At 44.0% G+C, this 16,886-nt stretch overlaps 2 non-coding genes across 2 annotated transcripts; both read left to right on the forward strand.

Annotated features, from left to right (window-relative positions):
* Positions 1-5,848: 5,848 nt before the first annotated feature.
* On the forward strand, positions 5,849-5,920 carry trnar-ucu (transfer RNA arginine (anticodon UCU)). Its single transcript has one exon. It is a non-coding gene; the product is annotated as a tRNA-Arg (tRNA).
* Positions 5,921-11,899: 5,979 nt separating this feature from the next.
* trnar-ucg (transfer RNA arginine (anticodon UCG)) lies at positions 11,900-11,991 on the forward strand. Its single transcript is given in 2 exon segments — positions 11,900-11,936; positions 11,956-11,991. It is a non-coding gene; the product is annotated as a tRNA-Arg (tRNA).
* Positions 11,992-16,886: the final 4,895 nt, after the last annotated feature.

Below are 16,886 nucleotides of genomic sequence, written 5' to 3' on the forward strand. Positions count from 1 at the left end.
ATGGATGAGAGGGGTGTGGTGGGATATGGTCCAAGTGCAGGTCAGTGGGACGAGGCATAAAATGGTTCGGCACAGACAAGAAGGGCCAAAAGGCCTGTTTCTGAGCTGTAATTTTCTATGGTTCTATGGTTCTAAATCAGCTAAACAATCTCAATTTTTATGTAACTTTGTTTAACACGATGGAGTTGACATGTATGCCTTCTGTGATCGTATAACCATAGATTCATATATATATATATATATTCATCATACTTTATTCCTCTTATCCTGATATAAAGTATTATACAAACCTGTATGTATATTAGTTAACTTGTTTGTGCAAAACCTGTGATATTGTTTCAAGGTTATAAATGACGAACAATCGTGGCCTGAGATCGAACACACCACCCAGAGGAAGATACTGCTGATGCAACATGAATCTCACCACGAACAACGACAGACATCTCAGAGAATTGCAATGTAATGAGGGCGGGGCCCGGGACATATATAAACTCTGTTCTTACTTGTGTTCGAAGAGAACATAAGAACATAAGAACATAAGAAATAGGAGCAGGAGTAGGCCATCTAGCCCCTCGAGCCTGCCCCGCCATTCAATAAGATCATGGCTGATCTGACGTGGATCAGTACCACTTACCCGCCTGATCCCCATAACCCTTAATTCCCTTACCGATCAGGAATCCATCCATCCGCGCTTTAAACATATTCAGCGAGGTAGCCTCCACCACCTCAGTGGGCAGAGAATTCCAGAGATTCACTACCCTCTGGGAGAAGAAGTTCCTCCTCAACTCTGTCTTAAACCGACCCCCCTTTATTTTGAGGCTGTGTCCTCTAGTTTTAACTTCCTTACTAAGTGGAAAGAATCTCTCCGCCTCCACCCTATCCAGCCCCCGCATTATCTTATAAGTCTCCATAAGATCCCCCCTCATCCTTCTAAACTCCAACGAGTACAAACCCAATCTCCTCAGCCTCTCCTCATAATCCAAACCCCTCAGCTCCGGTATCAACCTGGTGAACCTTCTCTGCACTCCCTCCAATGCCAATATATCCTTCCTCATATAAGGGGACCAATACTGCACACAGTATTCCAGCTGCGGCCTCACCAATGCCCTGTACAGGTGCATCAAGACATCCCTGCTTTTATATTCTATCCCCCTCGCAATATAGGCCAACATCCCATTTGCCTTCTTGATCACCTGTTGTACCTGCAGACTGGGCTTTTGCGTCTCATGCACAAGGACCCCCAGGTCCCTTTGCACGGTAGCATGTTTTAATTTGTTTCCATTGAGATAGTAATCCCATTTGTTATTATTTCCTCCAAAGTGTATAACCTCGCATTTATCAACGTTATACTCCATTTGCCATATCCTCGCCCACTCACTCAGCCTGTCCAAATCTCTCTGCAGATCTTCTCCGTCCTCCACACTAATCACTTTTCCACTTATCTTTGTGTCGTCTGCAAACTTCGTTACCCTACACTCCGTCCCCTCCTCCAGGTCATCTATATAAATGGTAAATAGTTGCGGCCCGAGTACCGATCCCTGCGGCACGCCACTAGTTACCTTCCTCCAACCGGAAAAACACCCATTTATTCTGACTCTTTGCTTCCTGTCGGATAGCCAGTCCCCAATCCACTTTAACACACTACCCCCAACTCCGTGTGCCCTAATCTTCTTCAGCAGCCTTTTATGGGGCACCTTATCAAACGCCTTTTGGAAATCCAAAAACACCGCATCCACCGGTTCTCCTCCATCAACCGCCCTAGTCACATCTTCATAAAAATCCAACATGTTCGTCAAGCACGACTTTCCCCTCATGAATCCATGCTGCGTCTGATTGATCGAACCATTTCTATCCAGATGCCCTGCTATCTCCTCTTTAATAATGGATTCCAGCATTTTCCCTACTACAGACGTTAAGCTGACCGGCCTATAGTTACCCGCCTTTTGTCTCCTTCCTTTTTTAAACAGCGGCGTAACATTAGCCGTTTTCCAATCAACCGGCACTACCCCAGAATGCAACGAGTTTTGATAAATAATCACTAACGCATCCACTATTACCTCTGACATTTCTTTCAATACCCTGGGATGCATTCAATCCGGACCCGGGGACTTGTCCACCTTCAGTCCCATTAGTCTACCCAGCACTGCCTCTCTGGTAACATTAATTGTATTAAGTATTTCTCCTGCTGCCAACCCTCTATCGTTAATATTTGGCAAACTATTTGTGTCCTCCACCATGAAGACCGACACAAAAAACTTATTTAAAGACTCAGCCATATCCTCATTTCCCACTATTAACTCCCCCCTCTCGTCCTCCAAGGGTCCAACATTCACTCTAGCCACTCTATTCCTTTTTATATATTTATAAAAACTTTTACTATCATTTTTTATATTAATTGCTAGCCTAGCTTCATAGTCTATCCTTCCTTTCTTTATCGCTTTCTTAGTCTCTCTTTGTTGTTTCTTAAATTTTTCCCAATCACTTGTTTCTCCACTATTTTTGGCCACTCTGTACGCAGCTGTTTTTATTTTAATACTCTCCTTTATTTCCTTCGTTATCCACGGCTGGTTCTCCCTTTTCTTACAATCCTTGTTTTTTGCTGGAATATATTTTTGCTGAGAACTGAAAAGGATCTCCTTAACAATCCTCCACTGTTCCTCAGCTATCGGACTGCCGCGCAACAGTAGTAGGCAGGAAGCGATTATGTTTCGGAGCAGAGTGTCGCAGCGGAAGCGGCCCGTAACCCAGAGGTGGATGGATCGAAACCACCCTTTTCTATCGTGTTTTCACTCGCATCAAAAAGGCATATTCGGCTGCTGTCCGACAGCAAATCTGGATTTTCTCGGCAGCAAATTTGCTTCGTCATGTTGATTTGTGTTACTGTGGGTGGCACAGCCCATTTGTCCCAGGTTTAGCTGAATTGGCTGCACAGCAGATTCTGCCAACAGCTCCCGATCAGTTCCCGTCTCGGTTGAGATTATTGATACAGGCCCCGCCTTCTCAGTCTTGCTCCCCGCCTGAGGTGTGAATCCTCCGGTGAAATCACCAGAAGTCAGCCCTCCCCTGAGATGTCCGCTGAATCATCTCGAACCATGGACGTTGCTTTAAATTTACAAACAGCAAAAATATGACCTGCTCGTGGAAACCGGAGGTATCCCTAAAATATCATTTCATCATAATTTTGAAATGTATAATTTCGCGAACATTTGCAAACAATCAACTTTCCCCGGATGCAGAATCCAAAGACCAACTGCAAAGCCCTCCAGGAGCCTGACGTGAATTAAACACGCAACCTTCTGACCTGGAGTGACCTGAGAAATTAACTGTCTCCCTCTTTCCTTTCTATGGATTTACATCGAACAGAAGAGTAAGAACGAACCGAGAGTAACGAGAGAGCAGGAACACAACATTGTCCTGCGGGAGAAATGTCCTCTTGTTACGGGTGTTAAGAACACAAGAGCTGGTTTGGGGGAACGTGAACGCAAATGCGTGATGAGATGGACTTCTAATTCATTGTGCTTTGCGCGCGTGGGTTCGAATCCCATCCTCGTCGTGGATGCATTTTCTCCGTCTTCGTGTTGAACCACTGATTGAGGGTGAAATGATGACTTACTTTGAGGTTTCCGAACCAACGTGAAGTTTATGTATGAGGGGTGAATAATTCAGCACCATTCCATATTCCTCATCCAAAGGAGAAACTCCAGCTGGAAATCGATTCAAATCAGGACACCAGCTCTGGGCAAGAGTTTGCCACCATGAGAACATGTGGTTTCAGAAGCTCCGAAGCAGACTCCAATTTCATTTGAGGCACCAGTGGCGATTTTGTCTTTTCAGAATCGCACGTTCCGCCATGAAAATAAGTGCCGGGTTAGGTGGAATGGTCATGTTCAATTGCCCCTTACTGTCATGAGCATTAGCATGTTAAATACGTGGGGTTACGGGCCTGCATGGGATTGCTGATGGCGCAGGCTCGATGAGCCGAATGGCCTCCTTCTGTACTGTAGGGATTCTATGAAGTTCAGGGCGACAGTTTCACTTCTCTGAGAATATTCCTAACTGTTGTCGGATAAGATTAAAACATCTAACCAGTCAATGCTTGTTTGAGAACTGACAAGGAATAGGGCTGACATTGAATAGGTTCATATTGAATTAGTTACAGCAAATTGATTCTTTAAAACTTCTAACCAGTCAATGCTGGTTTGAGAACTGACAAGGAATAGGGCTGACATTGAATAGGTTCATATTGAATTAGTTACAGCAAATTGATTCTTTAAGAGGTGTTGGTGTAATACTTTCAAAGAGATTGTCATAGTTCCTTTTTTTTTGTTCAGTAATATTGTTAATCTACTTGGAGCGGGTGCAGTTTGTCAACATCTGTGCCTCTTGCTTGGCCACCTCTGCGGGCAGCAGCAGCTCCATTCCTGTCCAGATGTGTGGACACAAACGGCAAATCTCAATTATTGTTCACTGCCGCCATCTCCTCGCTGAACGCGAGTTGTGCAACAAGGAAACGAATCGTTCAGAAGCTTTTTGCATTGGAGTGAAATAGCATCAACATGGTACTTACCGATTAAAGTGATTGCAAAACATGATATTCATCAAATTCTATGTCCCAGAGATCTGCTTTCTGACTGGGGGACCCTGCTGATTCCGATCTATCGGCCAAGGTAATGTTCCCATAGCTGGAATGTCTGTTATAGTATGCTCTAATCTCTGATTTCTATGCTGCTTCATTACATGTGTATTCGTTCCACAAACACAGAGAGGGGTGGAAGAGTCAAGTGAGCGATGGTGACTGTGCGAGCATTTGATCAGGGTTCCTGGCCATCACAGTGGTGACTTATTTAATTAGCTATCGCAGGTCGGAATAGAACACCTCAAATGAAATTCACTCAAGATTCTCATTATTCATGAGTTATTAATGGAAATATTTCTTCAATTTGCTTCCAGTGTAAACTTTCTTGCAATGGAAGAATAGGCCTCAAAGCTAATCAATGAGTTCTCAGTCAGAAACAACAGTGAAAAGGGGGGTTCAACAGTGCAGAAAAACGCGACAGCCAAGATCAGTTTACAAATTGTGTTTTGGACACACCTTCGTTCGCAACGAAAGAACTTCCGTAATTATAATTAATGAAAACAACAGCCACTTCAGCAGAGCAAGCGATGGTGTTGTAGTGGTGAGGATGGCTGCTTTCAAAGCAGTCGGCCCGGATTCGGTTCCCGGCCATTGCACTGATCAGTTATTTAGGCCCTTATCCACGGCCTCTTGCGTTTCAAATGATGTGGTGAAAAACAGTTCAAACGCAGAATTTGGCGGTAATGAAACAAAAAGGACTACCCGTTTAAATATTATTTATTTGGACGGAAAATTCCGCTTCAAGTTCTTTCCACAGAAACAAATATTGAAACATCGGAAGAAGTCTCTGTGTTAATGAATGAGTTCTCAGTCGGAGACAAAGATATAAAGTAAAGGGAACCGAACACAGTTGACGTCCATGACTGTGATCTCAATAATCCCGATGAAGTCAATATGAACGTTCCTGAGGTGGTTGCATCGACTGGCCAATAAACAGCTACGTGTTCATGGTGGTTAAGGCGTTAGACTTGGAATCTAAATTTGCTTTGATTGGAGACTTTTTTTAACTGAAGGAACAGTCCTCAAAAGTATTCAATGAGTTCCCAGGCAGGTACAATGTTAAAAAGTAGGCTTAAACTGTCCAAATAACGAGAGTAAACAATTTCAGTTTCCAAAATGTGCCTCAGGATCATCTGGTGTCTGAGGAAATCGGCAACTAAGGTAGTTCTGTAATTATAACAAATGTAAGTAACAAACGGCCAAATATAGTGAGCGATGGTGGTATAGTGGTGAGCAGAGCTGCCTTCTAAGCAGTTGACCCGGGTTCGATTCCCGGCCATCGCACTCGTGATGCAGTTGCGACTTAATTTTGTGTTTCAAGGCATGTGCACAAAATATAATTCGAACACAGCAATCGCCTATAAACACGCTTCCCATTTTAATTTTATTTATTTCGGACGGAGAATTCGGTTTCAATTTCTTTATCCTGCAAACAATATTGAAATAGAAGAATAATTGAATAAATGAATTCTCAGTCAAACATAAGGACACCAAATAAAAATGGAGGAACACATGTCAGCTCACACACTGTTCACTGCACAATCCTGGTGCTTGATGAAGTTAACATGAACATTGCTGAGGTGATTACATCATCTTGAGAGATAAGCAGCTGCGCTGGCTGAGTGGTTCAGGCGTTGGACTCAAAACCATCGTTTCCTCGCGAAGGTTCAAACTCTGTGCGCAGTGAGCGAGATTGGAAATGTTTAATTGGCTTCTCCAGGGCAGCCCGTGATATTGAATTGTAATTTACTGTGGGCTCTTTCTATCAAAACCGGGGACAGTGCTGGCATCGACAATATGGGCCGAATGGCTTCTGTGCTGTCACTTTCATGAGAAAAATCATGACTTGAGAAGAAAGAAAAAGAGCAGCACAAGGACAAAACAAGGTCTTATTTCAGAGAAAGATTCTTGTGTAATGACACACAGGACATAAGAAATACACTTCATCAGAATACATTGAATGAATGAGAATTTCAAAATGCTGCTTAGATGATAAAATATCGTGTTCATTCAAAACATGCTGCAAGCTGGTCATCACTGGGCGTTCGTTATTCCTGCTTAAAACAGTTTGGGAATGGAACGAACATGTGGAATATAAGGAAGATTAACCATATTGGAACGTTAGTAAAAGAGAATTATAGACAATCATAAGACATCAGGAAATTTCATGTCAGAATTAATTTCAAAATGTCTATGGATTCAGTGGTCACTCAGCCCTGGACTCCAAACACAAGCGATAAAGTCATGGAATATATTCAGATGTTGGAGAATTCTGCAACCAAATCGATGTTGCTTTAAAATCGCCCAATAATTTCTAGCAGATCGAACCGAGCAGGGCAGATCATTGAGAAAGCAATTGTTGCCATGTTTACGCATAAGATATATTTCTGGTACAAAATGATATCCGAGAGTGTGTGGAAAATGTGTGTGAGAGTCAGAACTGGGTCCGAAATGAAACCAGTGGTGGCGGCACAGAGCAGCTTAAAGGAAGAGAGCGGACGGAGCAGAGACAAGCTGTTGTCAGCTTCCGGATCCTCCAGCAGTGTTTTTCTCTCTCCTCACAAACTCTCCCACCGCAATTAAAATTAGACAATCTAGATTCTCAGACTGACTTATTTCTGTTACTGAAATCCGAACGTTTCCTGTCGTGAAAACTCCATCTGAATTCAAGGCAGCAATTCCCATTTCAACCCGTTTCTTTGCTGCATTGATCGCGCTCTGTCAGTTGAGCGCTGACTTAGTCTTCGTTTGTCGACTGAAACCTTGAAATCGGCCAAAACCTTCCCTTAAATTCTCTCTTCAGGTCTGAGCAGCGCGATCCAATGACAGGAGAATCTTGTGATTTGACACAAGAAGGACTGGGAAATCAGGCGCTGAGAGCGGACATACAAACACAGTAACATTAGTCTAACCCAGCCGTCCCTTTAGCACACTCTCGCTGACATCTCTGCACATTGACATTTCAAACTGTGTCTCAGATTGACAGCTCCGAGGACAGGCTTTCCTCTCCTCTTGCTCTGTGCTGTGGATTCGGGGAGAATAATTGGAGTTTCCCAGCTCAGTAACTATTAAAGCCTCTGAGGCCGGCGATGCTTACAGTGTCTGTTCCCCACATTCGGGGAGCTGCAATCAATCAGAGATGTGCCTGGATTAACCCAGAACTGGTTGAAATTATGATCTTGTTCACAAGTTGAATTCTACTTGATGAAATGAAGATACAGATGGTGTGCACTCAGTCATTAACCAACAAGATCCCCCCTCCATATACAGTTCACGAGTGGGTGGAGGGATAGACATGGATAGAGTGAGTTCGGGCGATGATACACAGACGGCCAGACAATGTCTCAGTGGCTGAAATCCTTGCAAATTCCGGCTTTGTCCAGAAAGATTCTCTTGCAGATTCAGAAGCTGCAGTTTTGCTTCATAAATGGAAGCCATGATGTGGAAATGCCGGCTTTGGACTGGGGTAAACACAGTAAGAAGTAAGCCATCAAATAAATCTGTTGGACTTTAACCTGGTGTTGTGAGACTTCTTACTTCTCAATGGGTAAAAAGACAGTTTAGTTCAAGTAAAATCACAAATGGAAGGGTTGAGTGTGGTGGAAATAACCTTTTGAGGTGTGCCTATTTCAATACCAGGAGTATTGTGGGGAAGGCATATGAGCGGAAGGCGTGGATAGACACATGGAAATATGACATTGTAGCCATTCGTGAAACTTGGCTACAGGAGGGGAAGGACTGGAAGCTGAATGTTCCGTGGTTCCAGCGTTTCAGGCGGGATAGAGGCAGAGGGATAAAAGGTGGGGGGGGGTGGCATTGTTGGTCAGGGAAAATGTTACAGCGGTACTCAGGCAGGATAAATTAGGGAGCTTGTCTTCAGAGGCCCTATGGGTGGAGCTGAGAAACAGGAAAGGTATGACCACATTAATGTGTTTCTATTATAGACCACACAATAGTCAGCGAGAATTGGAGGAGCAAATCAGCAGAGAGATAGCTGACAACCGCAAGAAACACAAAGTTGTGATAGTGGGGGATTTTAATTTTCCACATATACATTGGGACTCGCATACTGTTAAAGGTTTAAACGGGGTCGAGTTTGTAAAATGTGTTCAGGAGAATTTTCTGCATCATTATATAGAGGTGCCAACTCGAGAGGATGCGATATTGGATCTCCTTTTGGGAAATGAGTTAGGGCAGGTGATGGATGTGAGTGTGAGGGAACACTTTGGATCCAGTGATCATAATGACATTAGTTTCAACCTGATCGTGGATAAGGATAGACCTGGTCTTCGGGTTGAAGCTGTGAACTGGAAAAAGATCAAATTTGATTAAATGAGAAGGGATCTGGGAAGTGTAGATTGGCACAGGCTGTTTTCTGGTAAGGATGTAAATGGAAAGTGGGAGGCCTTCAAAGGAGAAATTTTGAGAGCGCAGAGTTTGTATGTTCCTGTCAGGATGAAAGGCAAAGTAAATAGGAATAAGGAACCTTGGTTCTCGAGGGAGATTGTAACACTGATTAAGAGGAAGAGAGAGTTGTATGAAATGTACAGGCAGCAAGGAACAGATGAGATGCTCGAGGAGTATAAAAAGTGCAAGAAGCTACTTAAGAGGGAAATCAGGAGGGCTAAAAGAAGACATGAGGTTGCTTTGGCAGACAGGGTGAAGGAAAATCCAAAGAGCTTTTGTAGGTATGTTAGGAGCAAAACGATAGTGAGGGATAAAATTGGTCCTCTTGAAGACCAGAGTGGTAGACTGTGTATGGAGCCACAAGAGATGGGGGAGATACTAAATGTTTTTTTTGCATCCGTATTTACTGAGGAGACGGGCATGGAGTCTACGGAAATAGGACAAACAGGTGGGGAGGTCATGGAATCTTTACAGATTAAAGGGGAGGAGGTGCGTGCTGTCTTGAGGCAAATCAGAGTGGATAAATCCCCAGGACCGGACAGGGTACTCCCACGGACCTGGAGGGAAGTTAGTGTTGAACTTGCAGGGACCCTGGCACACATATTTAAAATGTCAGTATTCACCGGGGAGGTGCCGGATGATTGGAGGGTGGTTCATGTTGTTCCGTTGTTTAAAAAAGCTACCAAAAGTAATCCGGGAAATTATAGGCCAGTAAGTTTGACGTCGGTGGTGGGCAAGTTATTGGAAGGAGTGATAAGGGATAGGATCTACAAATATTTGGATAGACTGGTTCTTATTAGGGAGAGTCAACATGGCTTTGTGCGTGGTAGGTCATGTTTGACCAATCTATTAGAGTTTTTCGAGGAGTTTCCCAGGAAAGTGGATGAAGGGAAGGCGGTGGATGTTGTCGACCTGGATTTCAGCAAGGCCTTTGATAAGGTCCCGTATGGGAGATTAGTTAGGGAGGTTCAGTCGCTGGGTATACATGGGGACGTAGTAAATTGGATTAGACACTGGCTCAATGGAAGAGCCAGAGAGTAGTTGTGGAGGATTGCTTCTCTAAGTGGAGGCCTGTGACGAGTGGTGTGCCGCAGGGATTGGTGTTGGGTCCATTGTTGTTTGTCATCTATATCAATGATCTGGATGATAATGTGGTAAATTGGATCAGCAAATATGCTGATGATACAAAGATTGGAGGTGCAGTGGACAGTGAGGAAGGTTTTCAAAGCTTGCAGAGGGATTTGGATCAATTAGAAAAATGGCAAATGGAATTTAACGCAGACAAGTGTGAGATATTGCACTTTGGAAGGACAAACTAAAGAAGAACGTACAGGGTAAATGGTAGGACTCTGAAGAGTGCAGTTGAACAGAGGGATCTCGGAATACTGGTACAGAATTCCCTAAAAGTGACGTCACAGGTGGAGAGGGTCGTAAAAAGTGCCTTCGGTACATTGGCCTTTATAAATCGGAGTATCGAGTTTAAAAGTTGGAGTGTTATGGTAAGGTTATATAAGGCATTGGTGAGGCCAAATGTAGAGTATTGTGTACAGTTTTGGACACCTAGTTACAGGAAGGATGTAAATAAGGTTGAAAGAGTGGAGAGAAGGTTCCCAAGGATGTTGCCGGGACTTGAGAAGCTGCGCTCCAGAGAGAGATTGAATAGGTTGGGACTTTATTCCCTGGAGCGTAGAAGAATGAGGGGAGATTTGATGGAGGTGTATAAGATTTTAATGGGTATAGATAGAGTGAATGCAAGCAGGCTTTTTCCACTGAGGCAAGGGAAGAAAAAAACCAGAGGGCATGGGCTATGGGCGAAAGGAGAGAAGTTTAAAGGGAATATTAGCGGGCGCCTCTTCGCGCAGAGAGTGGTGGGACTGTGGAATGAGTTGCCGGATAAAGTGGTAAATCTGCACTTTTAACATTTAAGAAAAGCTTGGACGGGTTCATGAGAGGGGTGTGGAGTGATATGGTCCAAGTGCAGGTCAGTGGGACCAGGCAAAAAATGGTTCGGCACAGACAAGAAGGGCCAAAAGGCCTGTTTCTGAGCTGTAATTTTCTATGGTTCTATGGTTCTACGGAGCCATTGAGTATAAAAGATGGGAAGTTATGCTCAATCTTTATAAAGCTCTGCTGAACTGCGGCTGTTTTAGGATTGCACCCAGACCCGGTAACCACACTTTAGAAAGTGTGTGAGGGTCCTTAGGAGGGCGAAGAGGCGATTTACTGCTTTGGATCCAGCGATGATGGATTTTAGCGCGAAGGTTTGGCTGGATAATTCGGATTTTCTCTCTTTGCAGCGAACGGGATTGAGTGGTGATGTAAGAGACGTGTAAACAGTATAACACATTGAACTAAGGTACACAGGGGGAAGTTGCTGCATTAGCTGCGAGCAGAAGGATTCAGGGACAGGCATTGAAGATTTAACACAGGATGTAGAGGAGGCATCGGATCCCAACAGCGCGGAAGGAGGCCATTCAGCCCAGACATTCTGCACCGACTCCCTGACAGAGAATCCCTCCCTGCAACCACACGTAATTACGCTGCTAATCCCCCTGACAATAAGGGTAAATTCAGCCTGGCCAATCCACCTAATCTGCACATCGTTGGAGATGCCAGTAAACCGGAACACCTGAAGGAAATCCACGCACACGAGGAGAACGTGCAAACTCCACACAGACAGGTAGCCAAGAATGTTAGTAATGAACTTCAGTTTTCTGCCGGTTAGAAACGCTGGGGATTCCCCTTCAATGTGTGGCATCTGGGAATCAGCGAAGCATCCAAAAATAGAACTGACAATAAATAAACCACGGAAGGTATTCACATGGTACTGACGTTGTGTACAGTGTTGCATCTATTGACCGCGTGGCCTAATGGATAAGGCGTCTGACTTCGGTAATCGTAGTGATGATGGTATCAGAAGATTGCAGGTTCGAGTCTTGTCGCGGTCGTTTTATGCAGAAATCTGGTCAAAGTTCCGGAAAAACGAGATGTCCTTCTTCAGCTGAAAGCTCTGCATTTTCTTGCACATGTTGCAGGGCGCTTTCTCAGAATGTACTTCCTTGTTGTTTTGTTCATTCAATTTTCTAATCTCATTATTTTATTCTCCTCCCAAGAAATCAATCTTATCTTTGAGATCTTCATAAATTGTTGCTGCTACCGAATGGAGCAACAGGCTTTGCAGCAAATGGTGAAATCGAATTATGTGGAGGGAATTCTCAATTCCTCAGGAAGGGGTTTAACAATGAGCTGAATGAACTGTTTCTGTTTACAGGGATGGTAATCCAGAGGCGTGCATTAATCATTGTGAACATGGAGTAAATCCCTCCACTGGTGAAATTTAATTCATTGATTAAATCAATCTGGAATTGAAAGCTAGTATCTGTGATGGCGGCCTTGAAACTGCCGTCGATTGTTCTAAAATCTCATCTGGTTCACCAGTGCACTTCAGAGAAAGACGTCTGCCCTACATGTGACTCCAGACCCAGAGCAATGAGGGTGACTTTTACCTGCCCTCTGAAATGGCCGAACAAGCCACTCTCAGTTGATGGGCAATTAGGGAAACGCAACAAATGCTGGTCCAGCAGGCGACACCAACAGCCCATAAAAGAAGAATCATTAAGTAGAAAGAGAATGGCCTGGTAACGGATTGAGAAACTGGATCCTTCTTCTGCTGCAATAACAAGGCTGATGGGGCCTGATGCTGGGCTGTAAATTAGCGAAAGATTTTGAAAAATTTCATTTCGATAAAATAGGCCAGAGAAGGGCAGATAAGAATGTATCTCACTCTCTCATACATGTCGTTGACTGTTGGTGGCTTTAGCACAATGAGGTAACTGCTCCAGTGTATCAGAGAATCCTAAGTGTACGAGAGGAATTCTACCAGCAATGCTTCCCCGACGACCCCCAGGTTGAAGCGATTCATTCATGCTGATGACTGGGAGCAATTTGTTAGTCATCGTTCAAAATGGCCAAAGTCTGTCCGCAAGCTGCAGCACGCTTTGAGTCACAAGATCTCAATGATGAGGCAGAATGGCGGCAGAGAAGAAAGTAACAGGAAGCTAATTCTGCGCTCCTGATCCCACTATCTCGTGGGACATCCTGTCCCGTGTGTCCAAAGATCTGTGGGCCGAGAATCGCCCCGTTCACTCACATGAAGATCCACAGGAGAAACTAACGGACCTGAGTGGATGCTATCCTCGAATCGATGGACAGACAACGACAACAAATGTTTGTTACAAAGTAAATGTCATTAAAAGCCACGTTCAATATTAGTTTTGCTAAAACTTCCCATCGCCAACAGAACATGAACAGGTGTTGTGTGTTTGTCCCTCTCTCATACGTGAGCTTCGTTCTACCCGAGTGTGCTGGCATCTAGTGGCCGAAACCAGAACTTCAACAGAGGGAAGATATTCACATCAAGTTTCGATATTGCAGGAACAGGTCAAGATGAAGAATTAATAATGGGATGGGATAGGACAGACCTCGTAATTTAATCAATAAATCCACTCTAAAAATCACTATTAAATTATCATTGAATCGGCAGTGTTTGCAATTTGCTATCGTCCAGAACATTGGAGACGATTAGCACAGCTGTAATTAATGGAAATCTGGAAAAGTGTTGGAGGGAGAATGGATTTCAGAGACAAACAGATAACGTTCCATGAAATAGTCTGGATGGAGGGGTGTGTCGAGCAGTTTATCAAATAGAACTAATTGACCCAATTTCATTTAGGTATATTATTTATTGAATTACTCCAGATTTACAAAGTATCTCAGAGACTGGGAGATAACTAATAACTCCCCACTCACATTGTGAACAAAAGACAGAGTCATACAGAATGAATCATTCACTCATACACACCCACAGTGACTGACAAATTGACAATGAATTCCACACTCAAATCCTGCACCACACACCAAGTGACACAGAATGACTCCTGCACCCATACACATAGAATAGTTACAGCACAGGAAAAGATCATTCAGACCTTTGTGTCTGGGAGTTGTCTTTCAATAGAAGCTCAGCTATCCCAGTCCACAGCATGAAAGCATAGGAGCAGAATTTGCAGGAGACACAATACATCTAGGAAAGTAAGTTGTGAAGAGGACAGAAGGAGCATGCAGCTAGTTATAGACAAGTTCTGTACATGGGTAGAAATCTGGCAACTGGAATATAATGTAAAGTTATTTGTTTTGGCAGAAGGAGTACAAAATCAGATTATTACTCAAATATAGAACGGCTGTGGAATTCGAAGTTGCAGAGGGATCTCGGTGTTCTAGTGCATGAGGGACAAATAATTAGTATGCAGGTACAGCAAGTAATAAAGAAAGTTAATGGAATGTTTGCTTTATTACAAGCAATTGACCATGAAAGAAACGAATATTATGCTTCAGCTGTACAGGTCATTTGTGAAGTATCTCGACCATTGTCCGAAATGTTGGTATCCATATTCAATGTAATTGCGTTGGAAACGTTCCAGAAAAGATTTACTAGTTTGATAACTGAATGGTTAGACAGTGCAGACGAGATTTACGAGGCTGAAAGGTAACGCAATCTGGTTGAATGGGAGGTAACTTGCTCGATGGACATCAGATCTTGAATGACCTTCACAAGGTACACGTGAAAAGGACATAGAAATCACAGAAACCCGACAAGTGCAGAAGGAGGCCATTCGGCCCATCGAGTCTGCACCGACCACAATCCCACCCAGGCCCTACCCCCACATATTTACCCACTAATCCACGCATCTCAAGACTCTAAGGGGCAATTTTTAACCTGGCCAATCAATCTAACCCGCACATCTTTGGACTGTGGGTGGAAACCGGAGCACCCGGAGGAAACCCACGTAGACACGAAAATAAGGTGCAAACTCCACATAGACAGTGACCCGAGCCGGGAATCGAACCCGGGACCCTGGCGCTGTGAGGCAGCAGGGCTAACCACTGTGCTACCGTGCCGCCCAACATCTCCAGTTGTGGGTGAATCCAGAACAACAGACACTTAAAGAAAACTGATCTTCCGCTTTCCGGGCTGAGATGAGGAGAATCTTGTTCTCTCGGACCGTTGTGCGACTTTGGAACTCTCTGACTCAGAAGGCGGTGGAGGCAGGGTAGTAAATATTTACTAAGGCAGAGATGGATAGATTCTTGTTAGGCAACATAATCAAAGGTTATCGGAGGTAGATGGGAATGTGGAAATTGAACTACAAACAGATCAGCCATGATCTTATTGAATGGCGGGGCAGGCTCGTGGGGCCGAATGGCCTACTTCTGATCCTGTTTCCTGTGTTCTTGTGTGTGTATCCTAATTGTTAATTTCGCCTGAACTGGATTGCTGAAACGCACCAATACTCACGGTTCAATGGGAGAACCAGAGTCATACCAAAATGTGGAAAAAATAAAACAAAACCGTGGGATTGCCAACTCTGTCAGACTGTATGGCTTCTTCTCGAGACGTATTCTCTGCAATGATTTCTCAAGAGATGAGTTCTGCCCCCGCTTTTGTTCATTGTCGCCATCTCCATTGCGAAGAACTTTCTTTTTAAATTGTGTCTGGGATCGTGCGGGGTTTGAAGCCGAGACCTCCCGCGTTGTAATGTTATTGCTCTCAGCAAGAATCACGCCCTCTGGCCAGTGAGCTGAGCCAGCCGCGACATCAAGGCCCACTGAAGACATATTTTCATTGTCTCCCTAAGCTTATCAACCATCTTTTCGCAACGTAATTGTAAAATCAGAAATGTTAATGAACAATGGACAAGATGCTGGAAAATCTTCCGGATCTGGTAGCATTTGTAAGGAGAGAAAAGAGGTGACGTTTCGAGTCCAGCTGACCCTTTATCAGAGCTAAAAGGCATAAAAAGTGGGGGTTATTTATACTGTAGGGTGAGGGAATGAGTCATAGAAGGTGACCTGCTGGGATGGAAATTTCCTCTGTTTTGCAGCAGCTACATTTCCAACATATTCCATCTGGCTGGGCATTTGGGAGAGATGGTGAGGGTGACCTTCTTCCCCAAAAATTCATGGATCGAAAATCAAATGGATGGAGGCCTTTTTCCAAACTCCTGGGTGGCTGAGGAAATGGCCGAGCGGGTTTAGCGATGGTCTACACGGGTGAGTTTAAAACTCACTCTCATCATTAATCTACGGAACTTTTAAGAAATAGCTTCCCTGTATTTGAACACATGCAGCTGTGGTCTTCCACACTTTGCTCATGTCGGTTCTTCACAACAATCTTTGAACTGAGGTGATGGGAATTTCTTTCGCTGAGAGAAACTACAATCCCAACATTGAACATCTGGTTGAATTTTCAGGGTCTAAGACAAAAAGGATCACATTTCCCCGTGAACTTGCTGTGTTTTTCTTCAATTTTCCATTGTTATGACATAGTCTGCAAAGGCAGCTAGTGAGCAGAAGTGTAACCCGCTTGCCAGCGGCTCGTTGGTCTCGTGGTATGATTCTCGCTTCGGGGATTTCGTTGTATGATCACGCGAGAGGGCCCGGATTCAATTACCGGACGAGTCCTCACTTGCTGCCAATTTTAGTCCCAAATGCTGGTTGTTTATCTGAACAAAATACGTTGCGTTTTAGATGGCGGGATTTACACATCTCGACTTCAGGTTTGAAATCCTGCAACAACCCCCCCAACAATTTTCTCAATGCTGCACATGGAGAAAATGAAAAGTTTTCAAGAATGTTCACCCACGTAACCAGACTGTAAACTTATCCCAATAAATCAATCAGGACTGTCCATTGCTTATCGCGTCAGGGATTCTTGCATCGTGTGTTCTATTGTATTTGAGTCAGAAAGAAATTGCAGTCTGACAAAGCTGGGGGTCACAGTTTG

This window comes from Mustelus asterias, unplaced genomic scaffold, assembly GCF_964213995.1.
Source record: "Mustelus asterias unplaced genomic scaffold, sMusAst1.hap1.1 HAP1_SCAFFOLD_1027, whole genome shotgun sequence".
In the NCBI taxonomy this organism is placed as follows: Eukaryota; Metazoa; Chordata; class Chondrichthyes; order Carcharhiniformes; family Triakidae; genus Mustelus; species Mustelus asterias.